This window comes from Schistocerca piceifrons, chromosome 1, assembly GCF_021461385.2.
Source record: "Schistocerca piceifrons isolate TAMUIC-IGC-003096 chromosome 1, iqSchPice1.1, whole genome shotgun sequence".
NCBI classification, from domain to species: Eukaryota; Metazoa; Arthropoda; class Insecta; order Orthoptera; family Acrididae; genus Schistocerca; species Schistocerca piceifrons.
Window position 1 is genome coordinate 174,788,980 of NC_060138.1, and position 14,483 is coordinate 174,803,462.

Here is a 14,483-nt window from a genome sequence, read left to right on the forward strand (position 1 = left end):
GACAAATCATTGCAGTTTCAGAAAAATTGGATGATTATTCAAGAGAAAGAGCTTTATAAACTAAACAAGTGAAGTATTGGTTCAGCTCTGGCCCTTATGCAAGCAGTTTTTTGGCTTGGCACTGATTGATAGACTTGTTGGATTGTTGTATGTCTTGATAGATATCATGCCAAATTCTGTCCAACTGGTGCTTTAGATCCACAAAATCCCGAGCTAGTTGGAGGGCCCTGCCCATAATGCTCCAATCGTTCTCAATTGGGAAGAGATCTGGTGACCTTGCTGGTCAAGGTAAGATTCCTCAGTAGAAACTCATGCCGTATGCATCTGGACTTTATCTTGCTGAAATGTGATCCCAGGACGGCTTGCCATGAAGGGCAACAGAACAGAGTGTAGAATATCGTCGATATACCGTTCTGCTGTAAGGGTATCCCAGATGACAACCAAAGGGGTCCTGTTTTGAGATGAAATGGCGCTGCAGACACTGTTTCTCAAGGTGTATGGCAGGTGACAGCCAGGTTGGTATATCACCGCTTTCCAGGACGTCTTCACTGGTCATTGGGACTCTGTTTTATCAGTGAAGACAATTCTACTCTAATTGGTGAGATTCTGGGTCAAAGACGTTTCCTGACACATCTTTGCTGGTCATTGGGACCCATTTCGAAGGGGGACTCATCACTGAAGACAATTCTACTCCAGTGGATGAGATTCCAGGCAGAAGACGCATCTAGAGACGCACTGGACAGTGGTGGGATGCCAACCTGACTGTCGCCCACCCTACAGTCTGACAGCCAGGAGTGATGGTCTGGGATGCCGTTTCTTTTCATAGCAGTACCCCTTGGTTTTCATCCAATGCATCCCTACAGGCAGCAATATGTCGACGATATTCTATGACACATTTTGTTGCCCTTCAAGGGAAGCCATCCTGGGCTTGCATTGCAGCAAGATAGTACCCACCTGCACCTGGCGAGAGTTTCTTCTGAAACTTCCTGGTAGAATAAACTGTGTGCCAGACTGAGACTCGAACTCGGGACCTTTGCCTTTCGTGAGCAAGTGCTCTACCAACTGAGCTACGCAAGGAAGACTAACGCCCCGTCCTCACCGGTTTAATAGCGCCAGTACCTCGTCTCCTACCTTGCGAACTTCACAGAAGCTCTTCTGCGAACCTTGCAGAACTACCACCCTTGGAAGAAAGGATATTGCGGAGACATGGCTTTGCCACAGCCTGGGGCTGTTTTCAGAATGAAATTTTCACTCTGCAGCGGAGTGTGCGCTGATATGAAACTTCCTGGCAGATTTAAACTGTGTGCCGGACCGAGACTCGAACTCGGGACCTTTGCCTTTCGCGGGCAAGTGCTCTACCTTTCTCCATGAGTGCTAGTTCTGTAAGGTTCGCAGAAGAACTTCTGTGAAGTTTGGAAGGTAGGAGACGAGGTACCGGTGGCATTAAAGCTGTGAGGACAGGGCGTGAATCGTGCTTGGGTAGATCAGTTGGACGCCAGCACGGTAGCTCGGCGTGTTCGGTCAGAGAGCTGGTTGACCTCTGTAATAAAAAAACTGAGTGGAAGGATCAACAAACGAACATTAACGGATATCATGTGACATCCACAACGATAAAAAAAAAAGTTGGTAGAGCACTTGCCACCGAAAGGCAAAGGTTCCGGTTCCGAGTTCGAGTATCAGTCCAGCACACAGTTTTAATCTGCCAGGAAGTTTCATATTAGCGCACACTCCGCTGCAGAGTGAAAATTTTATTCTGGAGAGTTTCTTCTGCTTGTCCTCTGTGTGTAAAACCGTCTGTGGCTAACAAGGTCGCCAGATCCCTCACCAATTGAGAACGTTTGGAACATTGTGGGCAGGGTGCTCCAACCAGCTCGGAATTTTGATGATGTAACGCTCCGGTTGGACGGAATTTGGCACGAAATCCCTCAGGACATGCAACAACTCTTTCTGGCAATGCCACAGCGAATAGCAGCTTGGCCGGCCGTGGTGGTCTAGCAGTTCTAGGCGCGCAGTCCAGAACCGCGTGACTGCTACGGTCGAAGGTTCAAATCCTGCCTCGGGCATGGATGTGTGTGATGGCCTTAGGTTAGTTAGGTTTAAGTAGTTCTAAGTTCTAGGGGACTGATGACACAGATGTTAAGTCCCATAGTGCTCAGAGCCATTTGAACCATTTGAATAGCAGCTTGCATAAGGGCCACAGGTGGACAATGACTTTACTGACTAGCTCAATTTGTGAAGATTTTTCTACTGAATAAACCATCCAATTTTTCCGAAACTGCAATTATTTTTAAAAAAAAATGGTTCAAATGGCTCTGAGCACTATGAGACTTAACAGCTATGGTCATCAGTCCCCTAGAACTTAGAACTACTTAAACCTAACTAACCTAAGGACATCACACAACACCCAGTCATCACGAGGCAGAGAAAATCCCTGACCCCGCCGGGAAACGAACTTGGAAACCCGGGCGCGGGACTGCAATTATTTGTACATGTACATCACATCTACCTATTTCCGTGTAATTTGGGTAATTCCTTCGCGATGCGTCCTTTTATTCTTTTTAGGGTGTATTTAAATGAATTTTTACTCGTTCCTGTGTGTGTAAAATAGTCAATTATTTTATAAAAATCTATATTTCATGCTCTTTCACTTCCCACACATTTATACACCGTCCTTATTTGGTATATTATTGTTATCAGCAGGAGAGAGGAGATTTTTTTATTGAACCACACATTAAAGACTCTTCCTTTTCTATATGCAGTTGGAACATGTGACGAATGACTGCTTGTATACCTCTGTGCGAGTCTACTCCCATCCGCACATTCACTACGCGACAGGTATGCAGGGGCTGAGCATTCATGGTTTCTATGCTGAAAGATGGGTCGTGAGGTTTCAAAAGCAGTTTCCTTTGGAGGTGTAAGGAGTCTTGCTTCGAGATGTGGAAGTCAAGATTTTTCAACATCTCTGGCCGTTACAATCCTTAACCCGTCAAAAAAGCATCACCATTCGCGTCCCCCTTCTTCTGTTGATGGTACTGCCAAACGTGACAACAATGCTTGACTTTGCGAAACGTGAATTTTAAAAAAATACTTTGCCTTGGAGAAAGAGACTCAGTATTTGCCACAGCCGCAACTTTTGTTAGAAGCGTAACCAATCACTGTGTATACGTTACGGTAACTCGACAGCAGCTCTGTTACGTCTCGTGCATCAGACATTTGTACGTGTTAGTACTTCAAATAAGCTTCTTATGGACAATAGCCATGCCGAAAACAGAAGAGAAATATCTTGCAAAAATGAAATTAATAACTTAGCTGCAAGTATTTTTAATACTTTGGAAGACGATTGGCAACTTATAACTACCCATAAAATACGCTACTGGCCACTAAAATTGCTATACCACGAAGATGGTGTGCTACAGACGCGAAATTTAACCGACAGGAAGAAGATGCTGTGATACGCAAATGATTAGCTTTTCAGAGCATTCATACAAGGTTGGCGCCGGTGGCGACACCTACAACATGCTGACATGAGTAAAGTTTCCAACCGATCTCTCATACACAAACAGCAGTTGACCGGCGTTGCCTGGTGAAACGTTGTTGTGATGCCTCGTGTAAGGAGGAGAAATGTGTACCATCACATTTCCGACTTTGATAAAGGTCGGATAGCAGCCTGTCGCGATTGCGGTTTAGCGTATCGCGACATTACTGCTCGCGTTGGTCGAGATCCAATGACTGTTAGCAGAATATGGAATCGGTTGGTTCAGGAGGGTAATACGGAACTTCGTGCTGGATCCCAACGGCCTTGTATCACTCGCAGTCGAGATGACAGGCATCTTATCCACATGGCTGTAACGGATCGTGCAGCCACGTCTCGATCCCTGAGTCAACAGATGGGGACGTTTGCAAGACAACAACCATCTGCACGAACCGTTCGACGGGGTTTGCAGCAGCATGGACTATCAGATCGGAGACCACGGCTGCGGTTACCCTTGACGTGGCATCACAGACAGGAGCACCTGCGATGGTGTACTCAACGACGAACCTGGGTGCACGAATGGCAAAACGTCATTTTTTCGGATGAATCCAGGTTCTGTTTACAGAGTCATGATGGTCGCATCCGTGTTTGGTGACATCGCGGTGAACGCACATTGGAAGCGTGTATTCGTTATCGCCATACTGGCGTATCACCCAGCGGGATGGTATGGGGTGCCCTTGGTTACACCTCTCGGTCACCTCTTGTTCGCATTGACGGCACTTTGAACAGTGGACGTTACGTTTCAGACGTGTTACGACCCGTGGCTCTACCCTTCATTCGATCCCTGCGAAACCCTACATTTCAGCAGGATAATTCACGACCGCATGTTGCAGGTCCTGTATGGGCCTTTCTGGATACAGAAAACGTTCGACTGCTGCCCTAGCCAGCACATTCTCCAGATCTCTCTCCAACTGAAAACGTCTGGTCAATGGTGGTCGAGCAACTGGCTCGTCACAGTACGCCAGTCACTACTCTTGATGAACTGTGGTATCGTGTTGAAGTTGCATGGGCAGCTGTACCTGTACACGCCATCCAAGCTCTGTTTGACTCAATCCCGAGGCGTATCAAGACTGTTATTACGGCCAGAGGTGGTTGTTCTGGGTACTGATTTCTGAGGATCTATGCACCCAAATTGCGTGAAAATGTAAGCACATGTCAGTTCTAGTATAATATATTTGTCCAATGAATACCCATTTATCATATGCATTTCTTCTTGGTGTAGCAATTTTAATGGCCAGTAGTGTAATTCTAGTTCCGACACTGCTAAAACCTACGTACCTAAATAAAAACACCTGACTACATTATATTTTATCCTTTCTCCGAGAGCTGGGGTCGGCGTCCGCCCCCCCCCCCCCACACCCATCCCCTCCCACCCCTTATCATCGGGCATGGGCGCCCTTGATTAGGTGCTTCCCAGGCGATAGTTATGAAAAAAGTTGTATTATTACGCATGCGTTTGTAACATACTTCATTCATTAAACTCAGATATTTTGTCGCGAGTAAATTTTGTCAATCCTTCGATTAAAAAACGTTACTTTAAGCCCAATTACGAACTTTGTCAGCCTCTCATCCTCGCAAAGCTCGCCGAAGAGCTTCTCTACTGCATTAATTCGTTTGTTCAGCAATTTACCCCGATGTTACGTCTTTCACAGTGCTGAAAGTTTGGCCTAGTAGCTTATTGTATTGTCCTTCGATGCTATCTATTTCTGACAGCAATCGAGCGAGCTGACATGGAGGGAAGACACTGGATTTGCATTGGGGAGGAAATGTGATTCAAATTCCCGTCTGTCCATGCAGATATGCAGATCGAGTTCTTCCGTGATATTCCCCCCCACCCCGCCCCCACATACACACACACCCTCCCCAACAAACATTACTTGACGCATATGCGCCGGCCGCGGTGGTTTAGCGGAGCGGTTCTAGGCGCTCAGTCCGGAACCGCGCGACTGCTACGGTCGCAGGTTCGAATCCTGCCTCGGGCATGAATGTGTGTGATGTCCTTAGGTTAGTTAGGTTTAAGTAGTTCTAAGTTCTAGGGGACTGATGACCACAGATGTTAAGTCCCATAGTGCTCAGAGCCATTTTTTTGACGCATATGCCTGGATGGTTCTTTCAGTTTACAGTGACTTCATCGTCGAGTGATCCTAGTCTTCCATCTTTGTATCTGAAAGCGCCAATTCGAAGTCATATGTAGGTGCAACGTCCATGCCCTTAGACTACAGGGCCTTATGTGCCTCTCAGGTGGTTTATAATGAATCTGAAAAGCGTAAAATTATGTTTTTAAGATCCATTGCTACACTTCTTTCGCTACGTTGCTTACTCATACGAACTGTCAAAGCTTTCAGAAGGTCAATGGACGTCTATTTAAGTATGTAGACGGTTTCTTATGTGCCAGCCCAGTGCGTTGGATTTGCTGTATTTAACGTAATCTTGGAAGTACTAACGCAATGAATTTTTAAATCCAACCACCGTAGCTAGCCAAAACATTTGTAGATGTTCATGTTTCGAAGAACAAGCCTGTGTCTTGATTAGCCTCTTGCCTTCTACAACGCCTTTAAGATCTTAATTTAAGTATAAAGACACAAGTAATTAATGACATTAACTGCCTGCGGGCATTGCTTTAAATCAATAGGGAAAGTTGGAAACTTGTGCCGCATGAGCGCATCAGGATGCAAGCAGCGAAGTGGCTGGCGTCTGTTCACCAGTGGTGCAGCTGAAATTCATGTTCTGGAACTAACCCTTCCAGTCTTAACATTCAGATTTCACTCAATGGGTCTACCCAACCCCACCTGATTCCAGGTACAGTTATCAAGGAGCATTTTGATAATCACAATATTACCTTAGGTGGTTAATCCACCGCCGATATCAGTGGCGCAGCTGGTCTTTCGAATTCTGGGGCGGCCAGGTTAAAATGCAATGTGATTCGTCGGAGTGCTCTGGCCAACATAAAACCAAAACAAATATATTTTTGCAACACTTAACATACAAACACTTTTACATCCAGATACGTTACAAGAACAGAAGGTTCGAATTTGGGACTTCAAGAAACACGAACGACGAACAATAACACCATGGATTTCGGCAATTGTCGTCTTTTTAAAAGTAAAACTGATAAAAGAATCCTTAATTATGAGCCACATCTGGGAGTTGCCTTTGGATTCCAAAACTACTTTAAACTCAATAACGGAGGTAAAACCCTTTAATAATAGACTAATGATAATTCCTCTTAAATGCGCAAATAAAGCATAAACTTTAACTAATGCCCATATGCCAGTCAGTGAGGATAACCGAAGAAACCTGATCAAGTTAATGAAGCTTGGGAAGCATTAGAAATCATCCTCTCGAAAATTTCCACAAACCATGCTAAAATTTTAATGGGTAATGTTAATGCTCAATTAGGTAAAGAGAAAAAATATAAGAAAACAGTGGGTGGATTTACTGTGCATAAAAGGACAAACCAAAATGGGTAAAGACTTGTTGAAAAGTGCAAAAATTTTAACCTAAAATCATGTCAAGACATTTTAAAAAGAACCCTACTAAGCAAAAAGCCTGGTGGGCACCCAATACATTTATTGGGGAATTTCAAATCGATCATGTAGCAGTTTCATACCCTAACTAAAAAGAAATTTTAAACATCCAAGTTAGGAAAGGGGCTAATATTGATTCTGACCATTATTTAATACGAATAAAATTAAAACTTTAGCCTCAGAAACTCTTCAAAACAAAAAAAAATGTTATCCCAAAATTTGACATTGCTAAAATAAACCCAAGTCTAACAAGTGACCTTGACAAAAAACAATCCAACAATTGGCAAGTCTTAAAAGAAAAGTTGATCAAAACAGCATATAATTTAATTCCACTTCGAAAGAAACAAAAAAACCCTTGGTGGAACGCGGATTGTGAAACAGCAGTTAAGTCTAGGCATGAGGCATTCAAAAAGTGGAGTAGTAACAGAACTGAAAAAAAGGCCCAAAACCTTTTTAACTGTGAGAAAAGTAATTAATCCGACAGACTAAAAGAACGTACAAAAATGCGCATCTTTTGGAAATCGAAAAAGATTTTTATAAACTTCTATAAAACTTTCATAAAACATTCAAAACAAAACTAACTGGTTACCAACCCCAAAGTCTTTGCTTCAATAATGGAAATGGCAGTTTGGCTCTTAACAATCAGGAAAATTGTAAGGTACTTGCTAATTATTTTGAAAAACTATTGGAGAGAAGTCTTCCGAAGTAAGAGTGATTTCAGGTGTGTCGCAGGGGAGTGTCGTGGGACCGTTGCTATTCACAATATACACAAAGGACTTTGTGGACGACACCGGAAGTTCACTGAGGCTTTTTGCGGATGATGCTGTGGTATATCGAGAGGTTGTAACAATGGAAAATTATACTGAAATGCAGGAAGATCTGCAGCGAATTGACGCATGGTGCAGGGAATAGCAATTGAATCTGAATGTAGACAAGTGTAATGTGCTGCGAATACATAGAAAGAAAGATCCTTTATCATTTAGCTACAATATAGAGCAGGTCAGCAACTGGAAGCAGTTAATTCCATAAATTATCTGGGAGTACGCATTAGGAGTGATTTAAAATGGAATGATCATATAAAGTTGATCGTCGGTAAAGCAGATGCCAGACTGAGATTCATTGGAAGAATCCTAAGGAAATGCAATCCGAAAACAAAGGAAGTAGGTTACAGTACGCTTGTTCGCCCACTGCTTGAATACTGCTCAGCAGTGTGGGATCCGTACCCGATAGGGTTGATAGAAGAGATAGAGAAGATCCAACGGAGAGCAGCGCCCTTCGTTACAGGATCATTTAGTAATCGCGAAAGCGTTACGGAGATGATAGATAAACTCCAGTGGAATACTCTGCAGGAGAGACGCTCAGTAGCTCGGTACGGGCTTTTGCTGAAGTTTCGAGAACATACCTTCACCGAGGAGTCAAGCAGTATATTGCTCCCTCCTACGTACATCTCGCGGAGAGACCATGAGGATAAAATCAGAGAGATTAGAGCCCACACAGAGGCATACCGACAAACCTTCTTTCCACGAACAATACGAGACTGGAATAGAAGGGAGAACCGATAGAGGTACTCTAGGTACCCTCCGCCACACGCCGTCAGGTGGCTTGCGGAGTATAGCTGTAGATGTAGATGTTGATGTAGATGTAGAACTGTCCAGAACCAGCGAATAAATTCCAACCACAGCAAATTAATACCACCAACCTTAACTCCAAAGCACCTGACGAAATCGAAATAACTAAACAAATTAAGGGACTTAAAAACAATAAAGTATATGGAGAAGACGGTATAATTGCAGAATTACTAAAATGAGCTTGCCTTAACACTATAAAAGAGATCACTCAACTAATATGACATATCCGCAAACTGAGAAAATACCTAAGGACTGGGAAACTGTCCTATTTCATCCATTGCATAAAAAAGGGGATAGGACCGATGTCAATAATTATCGACTAATCTTTCTCCTCCCAATTATATACAAAATTCTCTTGCAGTGTTTACTTGATCGAGCTCAAGAACAACTAGAACCTAAAACTGATGAATACCAAGCACGTTTTAGACCAAGCAGGCTGGAACAATTTCTTGCTTTAAAACTAACCCTGAGACACCAGAGGATTTCTAGTAACAATATTGTATGTACATTTGTGGATTTTAAAAAGGCCTACGTTGATCGTGAATCTATTTTCCAAATCTTAAAGAATCAAGGGCTAGATAATAAAACTGTAACACTTATTAAGCAAACGTTAACCGACACTAGTTAAGTTCATGGTAAAGATTTCTGAACCATTTGAAATAAAGACTGGTGTTAGACAGGGAGATGGACTCTCTCCGTTACTGTTTAACTGTGTTTTGGAAAAAGTAATTACAGAATGGCGAGAGCTAAAGTCGATTCAAAATATAGACCAATCAATGAAGTTATGTAGACGTGATATTAGAGAAGATTGCCTCCGCTTTGCAGATGATCCGGCAATTTTAACTAGGGATGTTACCACAGCTCAAAAACAAATTTAAATTCTTAAAGAAGTCTCGAAAAAGATAGGACTACAAATATCATTCAAAAAAAAAAACGGAATACATGACATGCAACCAACAAGCACCAAAGCTTTTCAACACGAAATATGGAAAAATAAAAAGAGTATCTCAGTTTAATTACTTGGGGGAAATCATACAAGAAAACGGTCTGGAAAAAGCTGCAAATGAAATTCGCTGTCAAATTATGGCAACTGCATTCAGATTAACACAAATATTTATAATAAAAAATCACTTTCCAAATTCAGTAAACTTAGACATTACAGCACTGTACTCAAACCTGAATGTCTTTATGGAGCAGAAACTTTAATTTTAAATAGGAAGAGGGATACTGAAGAAATTCAAAGGAAACAAAAAAGAAAGTTTATCAGGAAAATATTTGGCCCCAAAATTACTGATGGAGAAACTTATAGGCTGAGAAGTAATACGGAAATAGAAGAATACACAGACATACATGGTGACATGAGAAAATGAAGACTTAAATTTTATGAGCACATTAAAAGAATGGCACCCACTAGCTTGACAGAACAAATAGCAGAATTCTACGAAAACGGAAGTAAGGCCAAAACTGAGCCAATGAAAAGGATTGCTGCAATTAATGAGGATCTTAGAGCAGCCGGTATAACTCAGGCAGACCTTACATATAGGAAAACTATCAGACAAAAGATATTTGATTGGAAAGTTGGTCAGAGGGAAATTAGAAAACGAACTGGAACACTGTGATCTGATGAAAGAGACTTCATTCTGAAGGGATGAAACAAATTTGGGCACAAAGAAAGGTCAACCATCAAACGTGACATTGATGGATTGTACCTCGCGTGATCCTACTGGGCCCATATGTGAATAATAATTATAACTGACACCACGACACAGCAGCAACTACATAAGAACAACTATAGTGCTGTACACAATACTATTACTACGAGTGTTAGTGGCTGTGGTCAGACAGAAAGCATTAACAGTCTGAAGTCTTTCAATTTCTGCCAGTACAGAAGTAAGGAGTGCAGCAATCAAATGATTTACGAACAGTAAGTATAGTGCACACATTTTGCGTTGGTTAATTTTAAGTGGGGTTGCAATATGCAGGTGCAAGTGCCGTAGTGGAGAGGAGTAATGCAGGGGAAGTATGTTTTGTAACAAGTTGGTTCAATTGGCTCTAAGCACTATGGGACTTAATATCTGAGGTCATCAGTCCCCTAGACTTAGAACTACTTAAACCTAACTAACCTAAGGACATCACACTCATCCATGCCCGAGGCAGAATTCGAACCTGCGACCGTAGAAGCAGAGCGGTTCCGGACTGAACCGCCTAGAACCACTCGGCCACAGCAGCCGGCTCATAGCAAGTGTCTACCCTCACTGTGGATATTTAGCTTTCTTATCTGAGAAGGATTTGTGAGTAGCACTTGCAATGCACCACGAATCCTTCACATTCTAACACGCATATACACACACACACACACACACACACACACACACACACACACACACTAACTAAACGTCATTAATTTTTACCATTCTAAAAATCAAAGTGTTCCAAGAAAAGTGTTTCATTCTACAGTTTAGTTAGGTGCTAAAGTCGTTGATAATGTGAGGGAGGGGGGGAGGGCAAGAAACGGCAATGGTGGAGGAAGGGCGGGGTATTGGCTAATGTCTAATTGCATTTAGGGGTAATGGTCTACGAAAGGTTGGAAACCACTGCTGTAGAGGGATGTTTTTCCTTTTTTGAGTTCAGGGGTGAGGGAGGAGGGAAAGTCAACGGCTACATTAGTTACTCGCCTTGAAAAATAGGTACAGCCAACAACGATCTTGCTTCAACAGTTTGTGATAATGTACATCTACACTCCAAAGTTGGACTGGTGGAGGGTAATGGGGTACCATATCGTTTCTCATCCCCATTTGTCTTGTCACTCGTGAATGGCATGTGGGAAGAACTGTAAGGCCTTCAAATTCAGTGCAGGTGTTTCATGAGACGTTCACTCTCTGATCAGAAATATCCGCACAACCATTAGTGAACGTTAATCTAGGTTTAGCCCATCCTTCGCCTTCATGACTGCTTGAACTCTGCTGGGGACACTTTCAGTGAGGTGTCTGAAGACTGTAGGGAAATGGTGATCCACTTCAAGAGCTGAAACCAGAGAAGGTAGTGATGTTGGACGTTGAAGTCTAGAGTGAAATCAACGTTCTAATTCAAACCAAAAGTGTTCCACTGGGTTTCTGGACGGCACTCTAGGCATGCCAGTCCGTATCATCAATGTTATTGTGTACTGTTTACGGACCAAGTTCTCACAGACGTTGTTTTATGACAGGGTGCATTGTCGTCCCCAAACTGTTCCTCTATTGTATGCAGCACTGAATGCTGTAAAATGTGTTCATATACTTCCACATTTAGTGTTTCCTTAAGTTCGATAAGAGGCCACAACCTTAGCACGAAAACTACCTCCATACCTTTACACCACCTCCTCCGTACTTCCGTGTTGGCTCTAAACATGGCAGCAGGCAAAGTCCTCCAGGCATTAGCCAAACCCAAACTTTTTCATGGGGCTGCCGCAGGGTACAGTGTGATTCATCACTCCAAATCACTCGGCTGCAGTCATCCACTGTCCAGTGGCATCCCTCTTTACACTACATTAAATGTCGCTTAGCATTGACTACCGAAATGAGAGGCAGAATTGAAGAGCTGCTCGATCTTTGTAATCGTTTCTTTTTAACTCCTTATACACACAGTCATTGTGCTAGCTAGACTTGTGGTGGCACTTCAGAACTCATGAGCGATTTCTTCTAATGATTTAATAAAATTACGAATACCCTCTGCAGTTGTCCCTGTAGGTATGTCTGGTCTTGATATCACTGTGGTTGTTCGTTTTCATTTCTGCTTCACAGTTATATCACCAACAGTCAATTTGGCCAACTTTACAAGGGGTGAAATAACGCTGATGGATTTGTTACTCAAGTTACATCCAGTCACTTAGTCTACATCTGAAGTCACTGAGCTCACCTGATCGAGTCATTCTGCTATTGTTGCTTCTCTGCTGACAATACACTGACGCTGACTGATGGTCTAGGGTGTAAGGAGTTTGAGCAGATAGTTGTCGATCCTCTTGTTCCTGTTGGTTTGGTGATGACGATGACCTCTCTCCACTGGATTGGCTTGAAGGTTATCTGAAAAAAATCATAAAGAGACATGGTACTAGTTAAGATGGCCTTAGAGAAGATTCCTATTCTTCTTCTTCTTTGGTGGTTAGAATTTAATCTCACTGAGGGTGGAATAATCTGTTGATGGCGAACCATCCCAAAACACTTGACACCTTCTCAGCAGGTGAAAACATGGTAGGAATGTGTAATGTGCTGCGAATACATAGAAAGAAAGATCCCTTATCATTTAGCTACAATATAGCAGGTCAGCAACCGTAAGCAGTTAATTCCATAAATTATCTGGGAATACGCATTAGGAGTGATTTAAAATGGAATGATCATATCAAGTTGATCGTCGGTAAAGCAGATGCCAGACTGAGATTCATTGGAAGAATCCTAAGGAAATGCAATTCGAAAACAAAGGAAGTAGGTTACAGTACACTTGTTAAGCCACTGCTTGAATATTGCTCAGAATTGTGGAATCCATACCAGATATGGTTGATAGAAGAGATAGAGAAGATCCAACGGAGACCAAGAGGATAAAATCAGAGAGATTAGAGCCCACACAGAGTCATACCGACATTCTTTCTTTCCACGAACAATACGAGACTGGAATAGAAGGGAGAACCGATAGAGGTACTCAAAGTACCCTCCGCCACAGGCCGTCAGGTGGCTTGCGGAGTATGGATGTAGATGCAGATGTAGAATGTGTTCCTGGTCTGCCGATGGGTTAAACCTCTGGCACCTGAATTCCGAGTTCAAGGGTTCACACCCAAATTGGAATTCATAGGGTTGGTGTGGGAGGTAACAGATATCGGTAGTGGAGAAGGGATAGGGAAAGTCATAGTGCAGATAGGTGCCATCTCAGAGAGAGACAGTGATCTTGTGAAGCACTGCCTTCACATTGTTGAGGTATTTCAAAGAGGGCTCCTTTTGCAGTCTTTGTCGCACCAGCTTCGGGACACTGGGCGGGTGAGGCCAGCTTCTCCGTATTCATGACCATTTCCTCAGCCTCCTGCATTTCTGCAGGGGCTAGTGTGGCAATTGCATCTATGCTGTCTGTCTGCATGGCTAGGGCAGGTGTCTCCATTCCCACGTGACCTGCCTGTGTTTTCACATCAGCCTTCCTGGTGACCATCTGTGTTCTTGCATCCGCCTCATCCTGGTGGGAGCAGGCATCTCGTGTTGTGCAAGGCACACGACCCAGGGCCTCACGTAGATGATACACTTGGCTGATGCATCGTCCAACACCTCCTCCACCATCGCCGATCTGAGTGCAGCAACTGCGTCATCGGTAGCTTTCCACAACATTACACGGAAGTTATCATTCTTTTCGTGCCAGCGCGGCCTGCTTCACACTCTTCGGTAGTGGCAACGTGGTGGGGGAACGAGGTGACTGCCAGCACCTCTTTCTCGGTGTCGCAGGACATCTCTTCTTTTACGGCCTTGCAGGAGTGTCTCCTCCGCTTCTTGTTGTTGCAGTTCCAGTTCTTGATATAACTGCAGCCACAATGGTTTGCTGTTTGTTCGTCTCTGCAGTTGATACAAGATACAGCTTCATCGCATGTCTTGGTGAAGCTGTGTATGTCATATGCTTGCACACTTCAAGCAAGCAACCGCACTTCTACAGTATTTGGAAACGTGGCCAAGTTGTTGACACTACAATCACTGCTCTGCTTTCAGCTTCTTCTTGCTATCATGGTCATTCCTAGCCAACTTACAGCGGTGTCCTGATCATAGATAGTGTATATGGGAGTAGATGATA